Raw genomic sequence first — 20195 nt, forward strand, 5'->3', positions numbered from 1 at the left:
ATCTCTCCTTAGACTGAACAAGCAAATAATCCACCAAAGCAAACTTTGAGTCCAAACTGGCCAAACTGTCTGACCGCCAACAATCCATTGTATGGCAGAATGACATATCTCCCCAACTACCTGTCTCCATAGGGGTTCCCCAAGGATCCATCCTTGGACCCCTACTCTTCTCTGTTTTCACCAATAATCTAGCCTCTGCCACCAAACATGGCACACTCATACAATATGCAGATGACTCGACCATCATCTGCTCAGCTCAGTCCCTACCCAAACTGCAAAAAGTCACACAGGAAGCCTTTTCCTATGTTGAAACAGGGTTATCCGATGCCCAATTAATACTCAACCCAAACAAAACTAAACTACTCATCTTCCAACCCACCAAACATACTCAAAACAACTCTCACTTTAACATCACAGCAAAAGACAACACCACTATATACCCAACTGAACACACCAAATTGCTAGGAGTGGAAATAGACAATAAACTAAAATTTGACATTCACATATCCATGACCATAAAAAGTCCACAAAAACTAGGAGCGTTATACAGAAATAAGCAATTTCTCACCAAAGCAGCAAAGATTTCAATAGCAAATTTCCACCTTATCTCCACCCTACTTTATGCCTCTCCAATATATACCAACCTAAGGCAATGTGATCTAAACAAGCTAGAGACCTGCTACAACAAAATCACCAAATTCGCCACAGGGGCATCCTACCGTAGTCACCACTGTCTCTCACTTGCTGAACTGGGCTGGCTTGAACTCCCTCACCTCCTTCAGTGGTATCAACTCTCACTCGCCCACAAACTAGTAAACCATCCACTAAATGTCCCATCCCTCCAGAATCTACTCCAACCCTATCACACCACCAGACCACTAAGATCCAGCAACAAAAATCACTTGTAGATCACTAAAGCCAATAACTCTGCTGGTGAAGCACTATTCTCTTGCGCCATAGCCAAGTTATGGAACTCACTCCCACCCACAATTACCTCCATACCATCATGCAGCCACTTCAAAACTTTACTAAAAGTGCACCTAAAACCATGCTGGCTATGCCCTTGCAACTCCCACTCTAATATCATCCACCCCATCCAACCACTACCTTTCTCTCCACTCGACTAACTGCCTTGATTATAGCAAGCTCAGATGCTCATAAGCCTAGTACTTATTATACAGCAGGAACTTCTCATTGTAACATTTGTTAATGTCTGTTATGTACTTCACAGATAAAGATTCTAGTTGTCTACTGATGTACTATGTTCTTCATCTGTAAATATGTTGTAAGTAATTGCTATGTTAAATTGTTAATCGCTATGTAATCCAATGTAACTACTGTCTGTTTATTTTACTGTGGAGCTTTTCTCCCCGGGCTTCCGCTGAAAATGGACCTACGTCCAGTCGGACACTCCCGGTCAACAAATTTAAATAAATAAAATAAAAAATAAATAAATAAACTGGCCACATCTACTAAAGACAATCCTTCTTCACATATGTCTGCAGTCTCAAAGAAAGCACTCAGATCTGCTCAGAACTGGAGGTCAAGGACATCACATACACAAATGCTGTAGATATAGCCAACCTGCTGGCAGGCAGGTTCAGTGAAAACGTCACCCTTCTGTCCCCCCACCAGTAAATCAGGGCATCCCCAGCACCTGCTCCCCTCCCCTTATCTCTAGGGAGCAACTCATCACTGCCCTCTCAAAGGCAAAAAATACAGCCTCCCAGTTACCCAATAATATCCCAGGCTGCATCCTATATGGACTCAGGCAGGAACTTGCAGCACCATTAGGCACCCTATTCAACCAAAGCCTGAGTACCAGCTTCATCCCGGCTGAGTGGTGGACATTCACTGTCATCCTTTTGCATAAAGGTGGAGCATCCACTGATCCAGGAAATTATAGATCCATCAGCCTAACTAGCCTGATCTGCGAGGCCATGGAATGTATTATCATAGACCTCATTGTCAAGGACATTGACATCCTCCAAATACTTGACCCCACATGGTTTGGTTTTGTCAAGGGGAGGTCATGCCTGTTAAATTTGATCAACTTCTTTGAGGCAGTCACCAAAGCCATGGATGAGGGGAATACGGTGCACACCGCCTACCTTGACCTGGCCAAAGCCTTTGATACCATTCCCCACTCAGATATAACAGATAAATTCTCTCAACTAGGTATCAATCCATGTTACCAGATGGGTAGCAAACTGGTTCACTGATAGAACCCACCTAGTCAAAAAAGGGGAAGCCACCTCAAGCAGTAGACACGTAACAAGCAGCATACCCCAGGGATTGGTCTTGTGGCCTCTGTTGTTTGGGATATACTTTTATGAGGTGCAGGCCAAAACCAGTGGGCTATGGCTGACCAAGTTTGCAGATGACTGCAAGCTGGGTGCTGTCATCCATTCCCCTACTGATGTGGACATCCTCTAAGATTGGTTGACAGCAACCTTACTTTTGACCACCATATTGCTTCCATTGTATGGAAAGCTTTCTACATGGCCAACCTCATTAGGAAGGGTATCTCATCCAGGGACAAGGAGGTCATAACATCCCTGTATTCTTCCCTTATAAGACCCATTATTGAGTACAATGCCCTTTTTGGCATGTACCTCATAAAGCACATACAACAGCTGGAGAGACCACAGAGGTTCCTCACCAGGAGAATCCAGGACCTCAAACATCTATCTTACACAGATAGGCTAAAAGTCCTGTCCCTCTACTCAGTCTCCTACAGACTCCACAGAGGTGACCTTTGTCTAGCATACAAAGCAATCTCAGACACCACCTTGATGGGACTGCTGCATATCCACAAGTCAAGCTCCACTTGAGTAACCCACATTCATGACCTCAGTCTGGTCTGTGACATCAATAGGACTTGCTGGCGGGACAGATTTGTAACACAGAGACTCACCTTCTATGGAATAGACTCACTCTCCATGTCAAGCAGAGTACCTCATTATCCCTTTTTTAAGCGCAACCTGGATAACTGGATGGGGAAGAAAGAATACCCACCTGGGATTCCACCTGTGTCCCTGCAGGACAGGGGCATTGGGTGGTGACTTGTCAGAACACTGGCTAAGTTCTTGGCTAGGTTTGTAAGGGCCTCAGGGCCAATAGCCTAGTAACTTCCTATAATTCTACTTCCTATGATCCTAAAACCTACTATCCAATACATTAGTCTACCAGATATTATAACTGAGATATCCAATATACGTAAATCAGACAATACTGGTAATACTGCAAAAACCCGGATAAGTATCCAGTTCCAGACTTCATACAATATTTCTGCCCCAAAGTGACTGTGCCTGAGTGTATTGTAAAGGTCTTAACTGCCATTAATCTCAAAGACAAATAGTATCTGTTTTCAACATATGACACCAGTACAATATCACAAAACACCGAACTTCATTTATCATGTTTTTGACATTAAGGGAACTAGTAGAGTAATTTGCCCTTTAACTTTTATTGAGCCAGTTTTATTTTTAGAAGCTTCTTTTTAAATGTTTAACCCTTTCACCAATTCAGCTTTCACCATCACCTTCCAACTTGTCAACACAATTCTGGGTAGCTAGTGTTATAGTATGTGTATCCCTAGAGCAATGTATATCCACTGGTCCCTTTCTTTCATCCCCCACACTTGTGTCATTATCAGAAAAAGGAACAGACTCTGTTTGTAAGAGTTTATCTGCAATATCAAATTAGAAATGAAAGCAGCTGATTTAGCCACCCATACTTTAACAACTTTCTTTTCTAGAAACACACTGTCCTGTAAGGGGTCTATATTAGAAGATCAAATGTTCAGGTGATCGAACACCTAAACATCGATCTTCTAATATCGAACCTAAAAACGTCAAACGTCCCAGGGAAACATGTCTATTGGCCACTAAAACAAAAAAAATAACTTTACATCCAAAGTAAGTGGGGGGCTATGCCCCCGCACCCCCCCACATGGGGGCTGTGCCCCCCACACCCCGCAACTAAATATACCAACTCTGAGATCACTCTACAGTACACAAAATGGCGAAATCCGGCAAACAGCCAAGAGAAATCTTTCCCTGTGTTAAATCGCCTGTTCGCTGTTTTTTGCTTTTGATATTAGAAGATCGATGTTTAGGTGTTCGATCACCTAAACATTCAATCTTCTAATATAGACCACCTGTAAGCTAGGACAATCTAAGCAGACATGACTTGCTAATTGACATTTAGTACAAAACAACAAAAAAGTTTGAACTTTGTGGCCAAACTGACCAAATTGCAAACAATGGAGTTGTTTTATTTATTTATTTATTTTTTTGATCCACCTTGGAACTTCATATTATGGGCTCAGACCTGAGTACCTCATGTCTACACTTGGTCTCCTAGCTTGTCTCCTGCCCCCTCAGACTTGTTCCATATTAAAAGGGCTGATTGTGGATCCCAAGGGCATCCTAGAGGCTTGGCCATCTCTACTTCCATCCTGAGATGCTTTCTTTATTTGCCCTACCCACTTCTCTGACCTGCTGTCACTTTTAAATTTGAGGGAAACTCCCTTTTTTGAATCACACTTCCCCTAAGGGAGCTTCAGCAATGAATGGCCTCCCACCTGGGATAGGCATGACCATCCTTCCCTGCCAGTCCTTCAGTCACCCAAGCCCCTAGCTGAACCCTGATTGATTGGGCTGTAGTCAGGACTTTGTCCCACTGTTCCACTGGACTGGTTGCTAACTCTGGCATTCTGAGCAATATTTTATATGATGTGATAAAGAACTACAAGAAAAACACATCTTGGATTGCCCTAAATAATGCACTGTGCATCTTAAGCCTTGAACTGTGATTACAGTAGGTATATGGCATAGTTGAGCAACAGGTTTTATTTTTTTATTTATTTTGCTGACATTTGTTAACCAGGTTAGTCCAACTGAGCCAGGGGACCATTTTCAGTGGAAACCTGAGGAGAAAAGCTCCAGAAGTATTATATATTTTTTCAATACAAATCAAGTCAAAAATAAAAATAAGTGTAAAAAATTAAAACCACCATGAAACATAAGAAAATCAACAGTTACAGAATATCTTTACTTAGAGTAAGTTAAATAACAATTGACAGGTCTAGAGAATATCACACATGAAGTACATACAAATAGATAAACCATTCAATCAATTTTTTTAATAAAAATATATTTATTTATTTTACATTTGTTGACCGGGCTAGTCTAACTGGATATATGTCCATTTTCAGTAGAGGCCCGGGGAGATAAGCTCCGAGGAAGTAAAAATATAATCACATTATACAAAGATTAATTTGTATGTTAAACATTGCAACAAAAAAACCCGGAATAATCACAGTAGTCGTTTGTTCATAACATAGTGCTAAATATACAAATACACTTAATACAATACAAATTGTCGCCTCACAGTAAGACGTTGTCCTGTTCGATTCTCAGCTAGAGTGTCTTCTGTGTGGAGACATGTGTGAATGGGCGTACCTTCGTTGAAGGTTGTGCGTCAGAGCTGGCAACTTGGCACGTAAAAATCTACTGCCAATCATTAGCGGACCGGTGTTCCGCTGTGGCGACCCCTAACCGGGAAAAGCCGAAAGACACAACAACAACAATACAAATGTAGTTGCAATACAACATATAAAAAGATAGCAGCTGAGTTAGATAATATATTAGTAAACAGGCTGACATAAAGAAGGAAAACAAAAAGTAGGAGCTGTAATAATCAGTATAAGAGTTAATAACTAGTCTGCTTAAAGAAATTAAGAGGATGTAAGTAAAAAAAAAATCTAGAAAGGTCTAGGTCAGTTGTTAAGAAAACGAACAAGAATATTGAGAAGAAGAGAGAAGGTAGATCCAAATAAGAAAGGTGGTAGATCAGTCAGGTTTGGTACAAGGGCACAACCAGTGTGTTCTGAGAAAAAGTTTCAGTTTGAATTTAAAGAGTGATATAGAGGGAACTGAGGAAAGTTCGCTAGGAAGAAGGTTTCAGGATTTTCCAACAGCATTAGAGAAAAGAGAGTCTCCAGCCCTGTTGTTTGACTTACAAATATTTACCAGAAGTCTATGTGATGAACGTAAGGTCTTTAGATTGTTGTAGGGGATAATGAGGGTAGATAGTATAGGGGTATTGGTAGGATGTTAAAGGGTTTTATGGGCAATTGTAAGTTGGTGGAATTTAAGCTGATTTTGTAATTCAAGCTATCCTAGTTGCTTTAGGTTGGTGGGTTCTGAAAGGGTTACCTGTAGCAAATCTGGCTATGCTATTGTAGGCATTTTCCATTTTATTAAGGTTGTTTTTAGAGAGATTAGTGTATATGGGTGAGGCATAGAGGAGAGTAGAAATTAGGTGAGTGTGAGCAATAGTTATTCTTGCTGCAAGAGAGAGAAAGGGGTTGATCCTGTAGAGAGAGCCCAGTTTTCTATTAACAGATTTTAAGGTATTATTAATATGGGTGTCAAAGTTAACTGAATGAATATATATGCTATGGAAGTGAGGGGAGAGGGATGTATAAAGATATATAAAGGCAATGACTGACCTGGTTCAATGCTCCAGAGAGTACCCCTGCATTACCAGGCTATAACTCATACCACACTTTTCATCCATCTAACCTGGACCAGAACACCAAAGGTTGAGGTGTGTCCATATTCATTAAGGATATCCACACCTCCAAACTAGTTGCTCAGCATAATGCATCCGAGGTTATCCAAGTGCATCTAACTCTGGGAAAAACTGCAATCCAAATTGTAGCTTGTTACAGATCCCCCACCATGCCCCAGGATTCCCACTCCTCTTTTCTTGATATATTGGAAAATATTAGTGTCCAACCAAACACCCTAATATTGGGTGATTTCAACTACCCCACCATTAACTGGGAAAACTACTCATGTACCAACTCTTTCACTCAGCCCTTTCTGGAATTCATAAATTCCAATGCCCTGGATCAACTTATCCACACCCCCACCAGGGCAACAATATCCTAGACCTAGTCATTACCAACATGAGTGACCGGTGTTCCACACCTGAAGTCGACTCCTCGTTAGTCAGATCTGACCATATGCTAATTACCCTAGATATCCACATCCCTCACCCACCCCCCATTAAGGAAACCATGGTAAAAAATTTCTCCAAAGCCAACTTCATGCTTCTTAAGACAGAAGTGGTGAACTTCATGACACCCATGCAGATGGACAATAGAATTACGACTACTGAATCCTACACAAATGCACTCTATAAGCACTTATACGAGTGCATGGATCGTGCTATCCCAAACTGAACCAAGACGCTATCCTCCAAAAAAAGGAATCCAATCTGGTGATCCCCTGCCATAAACAAACTCTACAACAGAAGTAAGAAACTGTTGCAAAAGAGAGTAAAATCCCATGAGTGGAGGAGCTCCCTGGTCAGCCTCAGCAAGAAGTTGAGATCCTTTATAAGATCCTCCAAAGCTAGCTACGAAAACAAGATCACCACTGATTCTAAGGACAACCACAAAGCATTCTATAGCTATGTCAAGAATCTCAATGGCAACACTCAGATCTGCTCTGAGTTACAGCACAATGGCAAAAAAATTACAGAACCAACTGATATTGCCAACATCCTGGCAGATAGGTTCAGTGCTAACTTTACCCCCTCTCACCCTCTAAAGGGCCCATATCTATACAGGAAGAATGCAGAGTCCCTGTACACAACTACACAGGTAAAAGCAGCACTCTCTAAAGCCAAAAACACAGCATCCATGGGACCGGACAACATCCCAGGCTGTGTTTTACACTAATTTCAGAATGAACTGGCTCTTTGCATTGTAATCTCCTTTGGTAAAAACTCTGTACCCATGAACTACCACATAGGCGGCAGTCTTCTTAACACCGAATGTGTGATAAGAGACCTTGGGACCTAGGTGGGCAATAGTCTCTCCTTTGATAATCACATTGCCACAGTAGTCAGCAAATCCTTCTACGTGGCACACCTCATCACAAAAGAGTTCTCATCCAGGAAAAAAGAGGTCATTGTTCCCCTCTACTCGACACTCATTAGACACATTATAGAGTACAATGCCCCTTTTGGAATGTACCTCACAAGACATCTGCAGCAGCTGGAAAGGCCACATAAGTACCTCACAAAGAAGATTACTGGCCTCAAACAGATGTCCTACACTGACCGTCTCAAAAAACTCCAGCTTTACTCTGTAGCAAATCATCTACTCCAAGGTGATCTCTGCCTAACATATAAAGCTATGCCAAACCCAGAGCTGTTGGACATGCTACACCTAAAGAAATCCAAATCCCTCCAAACTACACACTCTAGGGACCTAAACCTTGTCACCACAATAAACAGGATATGCTGGAGGGATAGATTCCTGTCCCAGAGGCTTCCCATACTCTGGAACAAGCTACCCATCTATGTCAAGCAAAGTTCCTAATTAATACTCTTCAAGAAAAATCTTGATGAGTGGATGGGAAATAGGAAATACACCCCGGGGATCACTTCTGTGGCTCTGCTCAACAGGGACACAGGAAATTAATTTTCTTGGGTCGGCGTAAGCCAGGGAACTTTGTTTGCTAGGCCTACTTAGGCCCTTGGGCCAATAACCTAGTACCTACCTATGAACCTATGAACCTATATGAGGCAAGTACAATGAAGTAAACAATAGAAGGGGAAAAGGAGTTAAAGTGTAAAAGAGAAGAGGCTAGATCAAGTGGAGGTTAGACAAGAGCAGGACAATTTACTCTGAAGAAACATTTTAAGTTCTTTTTCGAGCATATGTTTTTGATCAATGCTTCTTATGTTTTGAGGGATTGAGTTTCAAGCATGTGCAACACGATATTTGTAGAGGGACTTTCCTATATTTTTCCATCAAAGTTCCCTCAAAGTTTACCCAAAAATTACATGCCCCAAACGTTATCTTTCTATCATTATTTTTTATACAGTATAAACATTCTCACAACAGCTCAAAATACTAATGTTTTTCAGTTTCTAATAATACAGCAGTCTGAAACTGTGTATTCAATTTCTTCTGCTTCAGAAGAGAGACATCACTCATAAAAGTATATTCATCCCATGGATATATTTCTAATTGGTATTAACTTTATGGGGGAAATCTATTAATAAAGAATAATTCTCAAAAGGCAATTTGCAAAACTCTTCCTTACATAACTGGATAACAGAATGAATGTCCATTACCCGAAAACCAAAGATTTTACCAACTTTTTCCAGACTACTTACCAATCCAACATTTTGTACAGCTTAGATGTTATATGAGCCATTGGTATGTATCTCAGTAAAACAATCCTATCCAAAGTAGATGCCACCGCTGCAGCCATGGCCACATAGCTTTTAAGTAGAAAAGGGTCAGATGGAACACACAGCTAGGATTCTCAAACCACAAAATTATCTTTTGACACAGAAGAACACCAGATCAGGTGCTTCCCATCAACAACATTTTCTGCAAAACTGCATCTCTTCGGACCAGGACAGTTACTGTGGAGTAGCAGGTTCATATTCATCCAGCATACATGGCAGCACATCAGAAGGAAAACCATTAACCTGCAAGTGTGGAACTCGCACCACTTCCTCTGAACCCTCTGTTTCTACCAAATGCGATCCAGCTTCAAAATCAGAGCCCTAACTGCAAGAGCTCTGCTAATGATAGAACAATGCACCTCCCCTACTGGAAAGAGTATGGCAGGCTTCCAGATGTCCTTGCCAAATTTCCCGTAGTAGTATAAATACCACCTTGGGTCTCCTCTGAAAAGAGGCCACTAGCCTAGTAGGACTAACCAAGTCAAAAAAAGTATTAATAAATAAATAAATGTAGTTAGCATAGATTATTATGAATGATTACCATGTGGATGGTTTTCTACTCTGATTCTGAGGCATAAACCTCAACTGTCCAGATTTTTGTCTCCTATTTCTGGTCTGCATGTCATACAATTTGTGTTTTTCTGGAAAATCGCTGAGGACTGAAGTAATTACATAATAACATGCACTTAAGTTTCAGACTTCTTATCCTACAGAAAATGCATGCTAACAAAAATCCTGTTGTTTTAGCAGCTTTCTAAGTTTGTAAGAGCAATATTTAAAATATTTCCCAAATATTGAGCCTTTCCCCGCATTTGTTAGGCTTTGTCCAGATATTTTGTGCTAAGACGTTGATCTGACGTATTTTTGAGCCCTTATTTTTGATAGCATCACATAACTTTATTATTTTTAGTTGTTTATTGAAATATATGATAAAATTACTTTTTTATAGTTTCTTTATGTTTTATTTAGTTTAATCTTAGTTTAGATATTTAGACTTTTGTTTGTTTTGCTGGTGATATTATTTTGATGGGCTAATTGTGGTCTATCCTTTACTTTATTTTTATTTTATTTTAATTTTTTGTAATTAATTTGACCAAATTTCACTTTTAGAGATTGTACATAGGTGAGCAGTATTATTATTATTGATTTTGTGTGTGCATGTTTGTATACATGTGTGCATGTGTGTGTGTGTGTGTGTGTGTGTGTGTGCGTGTGCACGCGCGTGTGTGTGTGAGAATGCGTGTGAGTGCACCTTCGTGCTTTCATATATGCATGCGTGTTTTATGTTTGCACTTTTTGTAGTTTCATGTTTTTGTTTATAACTGAATGGGCAAACATTTTTAATTGCAGATGCTAGAATTATGATGATAAATGACTGATGTGAGAAGGATGGTGATAAACCTTAATAAAGTACGTCTTATGGTAATAAAAATATCTATATTACTTTATCATACTCATTAACATCTACTACAAGGATAAAAAGTTGTATTAATGAGCATTCCATGAAGAATACATGAACTGCCATTTGCTGTAGGTTTAAGGAGGGTGTTTTACAATCAGTTGTGATGCTCAGTGATAAAGCTACAAGTAATGAAAAATTCCTTCATCCAACAGTATATTTCACATATCAAACAAATCAGACCATTTCTTTCCACTTGTCTGTTTTCTTTATTAATTATTTCCAACTCATTACAATTGCATTTTCTAATAAGGATTTATGAATTAAGAATGTTTCTATGAAGGACCTGTGTTCTATGTGCTTTTCAGTTTTAGTACTGAAGTATGTTTTAAGAGTTAGGTAACTTTCTAGTATTTCTTTAGAAGCTCATTGAGGATTATATTGAGTATGTTCATTTTATAACTCATTTATGTTATTTTTGTACTTCTTGTTGACTATTAGCCCTGCTGCTGCTGACTTTCTGTGGAAATCCAGTCTCAGAAGGCCTTCGTTACAGCAGACATTTTTTTTCCCTTAGCTTTAGTTTCTGTTACCCTGTTACAGATAATAGATTTAGTTCACAATACTGAGTGTCTCCTGGAAGTCTATTGACATAACTGTGATGCACAAAATAGGAAGAGGTTTAATGTAAATGGGGGAAATGTATACTAATTCAGAGAATGGGGTATCTTGGAGTATCCCCCCGCCTGACTATGCTGAGATAGAGTGAACTCAGTTAGCATGTTTAAGTATAAATGGGGTAAGTACAGCAAAACTGCCTTAAAGTAAGACAGTAAGATTCAGAATTTGCTAACCTTTTTAAGAATTAAAGTTAATAATATTCAGTGCTGGAATCTTGTACTTCTGACATCCAGACCACAGCACCACCACCCAGAATATACTTAAACCAACCACCCCTGACTCTGACTCAAATACTGTTGGTGAATTTGCTGACATTCAGCCTATACTACCTGTCAGTATAGTGGTAAGTTACACTGCCTCTCTCCACCCCAGAATAGGCAGTTGGCATCATCTTCTTACTCCCAATCGTCCTTATTCATTCCTCCACTGCTGGAATAGATAGGCAGTTCTGGGTCACCTCTCACATAAGTCAGCACTTCATCACTCTGCGCTGCAGGACTGGCTTAAGTTAGTTTTATAGTTCTGCTATCTTTTTATTTCAGTCATTTTTTAGATTTGGGTCTGTTTTGCCAGCAATACCATTTTCTATTTAGTTAGATGTTGTTTGTGGTTTATCTTACTTTTTATTGCTTATTAGTGTTTTCTTTTAAATAATGTTACATTTCATTTATACTGATTTCATTTAGGTGTGCATTTTTTGTGAAGTTTTATTTCCTTTCCCTTTTATTATGAATGCATGGCATTTCTTTAATGGATGATGCCAGTAGTGTGGTGATAAACACTTTGTGACGTTGGTAAAGTAGAAAATATTTATACTTAGAGTATATCCTTTTTATTACACCAGTTATTAGTATATTAATGCTATATATAGATACAGATATAGACATAGACATAGATATAGATATAGATGAAGATATAGATGCTGTTTGTTCTGCTGTGAGGTGGGTGTTAAAATTATTGGTGGTATAGTTGATTGAATTATATTATAGTCCAATTGCAAGAAATTGACTGTAACACAATTCTTTGTGTTTTTCCTTGCCTTGCAGTTGTGCCACTGTGGTTCTAGTACATTTAAGTTATAGGTTCATAGTTTCATAGATTAACACTAGGCAAGCTGCGCTTGTGGGCCATTTTAAGCCTAGCCAATTACCCCATGTAAGAATCAAACCCTGCACCTTGCGTCTGTAAGGTAAACACCTTAATCATTATATATGGTTCAAGGGGTGTTGGGTGGGCACAGCTCCCTATGTTAAAGCAGATTTTTAAAGTTTTAGCAAATAGGGTTATGATCTGATATCTAAACTTTACATTTCACATTTCTAATCAATTTGGTAGAGATTTTTTTCTGTTTTCAGTGTTATTTGTCACTGACACAACTACGTGAAATGTTGTGTTTCATGCAGTTGTATTGAAATATACAGAAATATACTCATAAGGGTCTATATCACAAGACAGACTCTTAGGAAAGTTGAACTTCATGTGGTCTAGGCCGTATGTTTGACTTTCTGAAAAGCTGAGAGCAAAATGACAAAAATCTACATATTTGCAGTGGGTCAAGCCCCTCTGCACCCCCATGCCCCCCTGCAAATTATATATACCAACTCTGAGATTGCACTACAGTGGGGAAAAGGGGAAATTCAAAGGTTCATATTTTACCACAGTCTCTATACATATGCTTGGACTTTTCAGAAAGTCAAACATATGGTCTCAACCATATGAAGTTCAATTTTCCAAAGAGTCGATCTTCTGAAGGAGATTGATATATATATATATATATATATATATATATATATATATATATACACACACACACACTCACACAGACACACAGACACACACACACACACACACACACACACACACACACACACACACACACACACACACACACACACACACACACACACACACACACACACACACACACACACACACACACACACACACACACACACACACACACACACACACACACACACACACACACTGTTAGTCTTGTATATTATGTATGTGTACACACGCATACAGATACAAACACACGTGAGTGTGTGCGTGCACAAACACACTTTAGTAGCTTCATCTAAAAAATAAAAAACTGTCAGTATCAAAATATGCTATGTCAAAATTAAAACTACTGTCCTATATATCTGAAACTCACAAAAATGAGAAAGTCTGAAAATATTTCCCACCTAGTCTGCCTACCAGAAGAGAAGTACATGAAATGCATCAATCTATTTTCATTCTTTAATCTCTAAACCACATTTTATTTCACCTGCAAAACTTACCCCATAGAATAAAAGGGTAACTTCATGAAAATGAACTTCTGAGTCTGCCAGCCTTGATTCATAAGATGAGATGGTCTATTTCCAACTGACAAAAATCATTTGATTTTTGCTCAGATCAGTCTCATTGCTTCCATTAGCTGAAAAGTATTCAGAGAAAAGGCATTAACTGAATTACTACGGTGAAAAGATGCTTTATTGATTTTTATCTTCCTTTTAAAAGATGTACAGTTATGTTTGCAATTAAATAGGTTTGAGCAAGACACATTACTATATTTACCATTTAAGTTCTAGTGTGTCTGCGACACACTTAAATACAATGCCATTTTAATGTACTGATCTTTTTTTCAGGATACTGCAGTGGTAATAACAAAGGGATGGGGATATAACAAAAGTAATGATTGAGGGTCAGACAATGGGCAATTTTCACATTCAAATTGTGAAGTACATAGCTCTCTCTTGCTCTGCAATCCAGAACTCGCAGTGAGACTGAGATGCATAAACTCATATAGCACTATAGAGCCATGTGATAAATAGTGCCCAAACAATGGGTATGCACATAACTGTATAACGGAATGCAAATGAAAGACTGCTTTCTAAGGAGTGCAAAATGTGATGCAAATGAAGATTTGGGAAAGCAATTGCTTGTGCCTGAATATAAAGGCAAAATGCATGCCAAAAGTTGTAGCCCTGCAGCAGTAAAACACTATCAGCAGAGACACTATTTTACAGCAACATTTAACTAGCACAACTAGTTTTCTCCCAATACATGAGGCACCATACATGCCAATGAAACTGATGCTGGCAAACAGTAACATTGTATTAGATGACAGATCAGCAGATAGTAGAGTGGTTTAGGGTGGATAGAGATGTTATGCACTTATTGCTTGATCTATATAGCCCACAGACTGGAACTGGATAAATGCACAAACTTTATAAGCCACTGGATGTCAAGGTATAGGTAGGTCTTACATTCTAGCCACAAAGATCTTTCAGAAGCAAACTGTGGCCACACTGGGGATCTCAAAACAATACAATGTAGTATACTCAAGATACCTCTCCATACACTGCTGCCATGTGTGAGCAAGCATGCTGTCAGCGCCCATGATTCCCACGTATGGCACAGAAGTCAACTGTAATGCTATTTCTTGATTGATGGCATCCAGTGGGGCTACCTATCAGATAAGTGGAAGCTTATCAGTGCTACACATGTTGAAATCCACTGACATTATGTAGTAAAGTGTAAACTGTGCATGTCTTTATCTCTACCCTCCAACTGTATGTCATTATTGTGTTGTAGGTAATGCAAATGCCAGTTAGAGTGCAGGTGGATGATGCTTGAATGTAACTGACAAACATGTCTATACATCAATATGACATTGGCTACATTCAAATTCGGAATACCACAGTGTGTATGATCACCTTACTGATATTCAGGTCTCACTGCAGAGACACATCTTGAGGGGTATGCTGTTATGGCACTGCTCATCACCAACAGCAGCAGGAGCCATGTCAGTCAGCAGGCCAATTCCCAGAGGACGATGATATTTACAGGCACAGCAAACTGTGACCAAACCTCCCCCAGTGTCATTATGCACAATATATCTCTACCACAAGAGGAGTGGGTTTTGGCCCAGAGATTGTAGTTTATTGACCATTTGTGCAGTTTTTCCATCTCTTTTAACTTTCTGGTTTAAAAATCCACATCTGCACTCGATTCCCACCTTTTCTGTAACTAATCTAGTCCAGATACTGATTTGCTGTATCTAGGACTGTTTGTAAGCTTCTGAGCAGTGCCAAAGTCTGCTCTTCAAAATTTCCCTTAGATCTGCTAGTTCTCTCCTCTCCTGCACTTTTACTAGTTTGTTAGTTTAGCACTTTACCAGACTTCTTGTAGCAATTATTGTAGTACACAAAAGTGCTATCAGCACTAAACGTTCTACAAGGAAACAGCTACAGTACTTATTAATGCCCACCCCTCCATGTATGTCTAAAGGTCAGTTCTCTGTGCTTTCTCCTATTAACCTGCTGAACTTGGGCATCCTGAGGCAATGTAGCAACTGTCTCATGTACACTGACAACCCTCTCCTCTTACCCCCCAACACTCAGACTTTTGACAGATGCACTTATATATCCAAAATGGAAGCCACGCACTGTCCAGCCAAGACCGGAATAGCTGGTCAAGAGGAGAAGGTCAACACTTGCACTACACCACATGGAACACATAGCCCTTTAGAGCACACACCAACATAGCCTTCACATAAAAACACAAACCACACACCCACGTTCACAGAGGCTCTCAATAAAAATCTAACGAAACAGCAGAGACCTCCAAGGCAGAAATGCACTGGATCATCACAACACAACACTAATCACGAGGCACCCACCTCTTCTAATCAGTGTGCCACACAACCAAAGACCCTGAGGTAAAACAGCATGCCCAACACACTAGTCATTGGTGACTCGATAGTGAGGCACACTAATGTCCCACTCACTAGTTTGAATAAGGAGAAAGTCACAGTCAGGTGCCTGTCAGGTGCCAGGATCCACCACATAACACACACACTCAGGTCCCTCAACAACAGGTACAAATATGACTATGTCATTGTACATGTGGGTGTGAATGACCTGAGATGTACCTCCCTGGACTACATGAAAAGAGACATGGAGGAGCTCTCGGATTATGTAGCCCAGGCGTGTATGACCCTAGCCCTGAGCAGCATCCTACCATCACCCAGAATGATACAACAGTACATGCAGAAAATGATTGATTTCAACAATTGGCTACATTTCTGGTGTCATTCTAAGGCGATCCAGTATATGTCTGCCTGAGATGACATAAATGACAGACCTCGATGCTTTGCAAGATATGGCCTACATCTGTCAACCCTGGGCTTCCGGATACTGCCAAGACTTTTGCCACCCCTGTAGTGCCTTTTTAGGCGATGTTCCAAAGACCAAATTACCACCATAACAGGCACAAACAAATGTAATTTGAGGGTCATGCTGCCCAACGCTAGAAGTTTAAATCTCAAAATGCACTCACTCGAAGTACTCCTTAAAATGGAGAACACTGACATTTGTGCTGTAACAGAGACCGGGTTCAAGCCAGCAGAAAGCACCACAGCACTACCAGGCTACAACTCATTCCACACCTTTCGGTTCCAGAACCTGGATTGAAGCTCCAAAGGCGGTGATGTTTCCATATTCACAAAGGATGTGCACACCTCCAGACTGGTAGTCCAACATAATGCATCTGAGATACTTCAGGTGCAGCTAACATTGGGTAAGACAGCGATTCAGGTCATAGCCTGCTATAGGTCCCCAACCATGACCCAAGATTCACACTCCACATTCCTAAGCAGCCTGGAGAATATTAAGGTCCAACCTAACACTCTCATACTGGGTGACTTCAACTACCCCTCCATTAACTGGGAAAACTACTCATGTACCAATACACTTGCCCAACGTTTTCTGGAATTCATTAAATTCAATGCCCTGGACCAGCTTGTTCTTACCCCCACTAGAGGTAGCAACATCCTTGCCCTGGTCATTACTAACATGGGCGACCGTTGCTCTACACCAGTAGTCAACTCCTCCCTGGTTATTTCTGAGCACAAGCTAATCACCTTGGAAATCCACATCCCTCCCACACCCCCAACAAAGGTAACCACCATGACAAACTTCTCCAAAGCTAACTTTGGGCTCCTAAAAACAGAGGTGGCTAACTTCATGGCACCCATGCAAATGGAGAATAGTTGCATGACCACCAAGTCATACACCAATGCACTGTACGAACACATACACAAATGTATGGATCTCGCCATACCAATAGAACTAAGACGCTCTCCTGAAAAAAAAGGAAGACAATCTGGTGGTCCCCTGCCATATACAAACTCTACAACAGAAGGAGGAAACTGATGCAGAATAAGGTAAACTCCCAAGACTGGAAAAACTCCCTTATCAGCCTCAACAAAAGGTTGAGGTCCCTCATAAAATCATCTAAAGGTAGCTATGAAAACAGAATTGCAGCAGATAGTAAAGACAACCACAAGGCCTTCTATAGTTATGTAAATAATCTCCATGGCAATACCCAGATTTGCTCTGAGCTACTGCACAATGGTACCTCCTATACTGAGCCAACAGATATTGCAAATATACTGGTGGACAGATTCAGTGTTAACTTTACCCCTCTCTCCCCCACCAAAGGACCAATCACAGTACCAGTAGATTGGCAGGCACACAGTATTATTGATGCATAGGTTAAAGCAGCACTGTCCAAGGCCAAGAATACAGCTTCTATGGGACCTGACAGGATCCCTGGCTGTGTTCTACATGAACTACAGAGTGAACTGAGCATACACTGTTGGAAACTCATGGTGTCTGTCTGGTGTGTGATTCTCAAACAATCTGGAAATATATAGCTGATTGATAAGTATATTTCTTGGCATTTTAACCTTTCAGAATTCTGCATTGTCTTACTTTTGCCTGACTGAATTGTTTTATATATTTTCTGGCATTGTTTTCTGTTTCTTATCTGTTTTGAAACTGTCCCTCCATTCTTGTGGTGTTTTTATAGTTGGTGGCTTTGCAGTTGCCCACCCCTAATGTAAATTTGATCTGGGACACCCCTCCCAGAATGGTGTTTACTCTACTTAATACAGAGAGAACATTTTAGAAGGCCAACCCACTTAGGTTCTTAACCTTGAATTGTTCTTCTGCTCCTTCTTCCTGTCTCCTTGCACTTTACTTGAAAAAAAAAAAATGCACTTTATTTTGCTTTTGCATCTTTTTAAAAGTACTCAATTGGATTTATTCAACTCCATTTATTACTGATAGGTAGATGCCTGATTAAATTGGAACTGTTATTTGAAGCCTTTTTGTTTAAGCACTTGGACTCTAGACCATTTGTTTTACATTAAGAAGGTTTGTGGTCTGCACTGTTGTGGCAGGACAGGTAGCTTACATGCTTCTAAGTTGGGAATTGCTGAATGAAAGCTCAGTATCTGTTATTCTAAAAGTGTATTAGTTCTGGTTAAAGCACTTGGGCTTTAGGCCAGTTATTTTTCATTAAGAAGGTTTGTGGTCTGCACTCTTGTGGGAGGAGAGGCTAGATTCTGCCCTTTTGAACTGGAAATGTCTGGTTAAAGGCTTATTGTGCCTGCTTATTTGAGCTGTTTCTTTCTGAAATTGGTGCTCCTTGTTTGCTGTAGCATAGACTAGATTCAGACATCCTGAATCTAGCTTTGTTTGTATAACTTGAGCACTAATCCAGGCCATCTTATTTGGAGATGGTTCCCCTGCACCCTAGTAGCAGGAGTGTGCAGTTAGAACTTGTCTTATTGAAGACTTTTGGAACAGGGCTCAGTTTTGAGCTTTTTTATTGGGTTATTGGGGAATTTGTTTAAATCAGTTTGCTTGTTTTCTATTGTTATATAAAAAGTTGCACTTTATTTATCTGTTTTTATTGTATTTGTGTTTCTTTCTACTTTATTACTTTATTTTGCTTTTACTGCTTGTTCTTAAAAGTACTTAATTGCATTTATTTTGCTGAATTTATTGCTGCTTGTTAGTAGCCTGATTAAATTGTAACTGTTATTCTAAGCCTTTGGTTGAAGCACTTGGGCTTCAGACTAGTTGTTTTACATTAAGAAGGTTTGTGGTCTGCACTGTTGTGGCAGGACAGGTAGCTTACATCCTTCTAAGTTGGGAGTTGCTGATTGAAGGCTTAGGGTCTGTTATTCTAAAAGTGTATTAGTTCTGGTTTAAGCAGTTGGGCTTCGGGCCAGTTATTTTACATTAAGAAGGTGTGGTCTGCACTCTTGTGGGAGGAGAGGGTAGATTCTGCCCTTATGAGCTGGGAGTTTCTGGTTAAAGGCTTATTGTGCCTGCTTATTTAAACTGTTTCTTTCTGAAATTGGTATGCATTTTTTGCTGTAGCATAGACTAAATTCAGGCCTGCTGAATCTAGCTTTGGCTGTATAACTTGAGCACTAATCTATACCATCTTTTTTTGGAGAAGGTTCTCCTGCAACCTAGTGGCAGGAGTGTGCAGTTAGAACGTGTCTGATTGAAGACTGCTGCAACGGGACTCAGTTTTTAGCTTTTTATTGGTTAATTGGTTAATTTGTTTAAATCAGTTTGCTCATTTGCTACTGTTATGTAAAAAAATATATATACACTTTATGCATCACCGCTTAGCTAGGGTTAAACTTTTCCCAGCACCATAAAGTCTGCTCTTTAAATTTTCCCTTAGAACAAGCCAGTTTTTTAGTTTTAGCACTCAAATCTGTTTCTTTGAGCTCAGCACTTGTTCAGAACTAATTGTAAGCACTAAATAAGCTACAAATTACTACAGCACTCAACCTTCCTCACTTGTCTAGAGGAAATCAGTTTTTAGTACTTAATAAATAAGCACCTATCCAGGCATGTCTAAGGGTCAGCTCCCGGTGTTTTCTCCTGTCTACCTGATGAATCTGGGCATCTTGGGGCAATGCAGCAATTGCCTCATGTACACAGAAAACCCTCCCCTCCTACCACCCAACACT

Source organism: Protopterus annectens, chromosome 1.part0 (genome assembly GCF_019279795.1).
Source record: "Protopterus annectens isolate FY-2018-M chromosome 1.part0, PAN1.0, whole genome shotgun sequence".
NCBI lineage: Eukaryota > Metazoa > Chordata > Ceratodontiformes > Protopteridae > Protopterus > Protopterus annectens.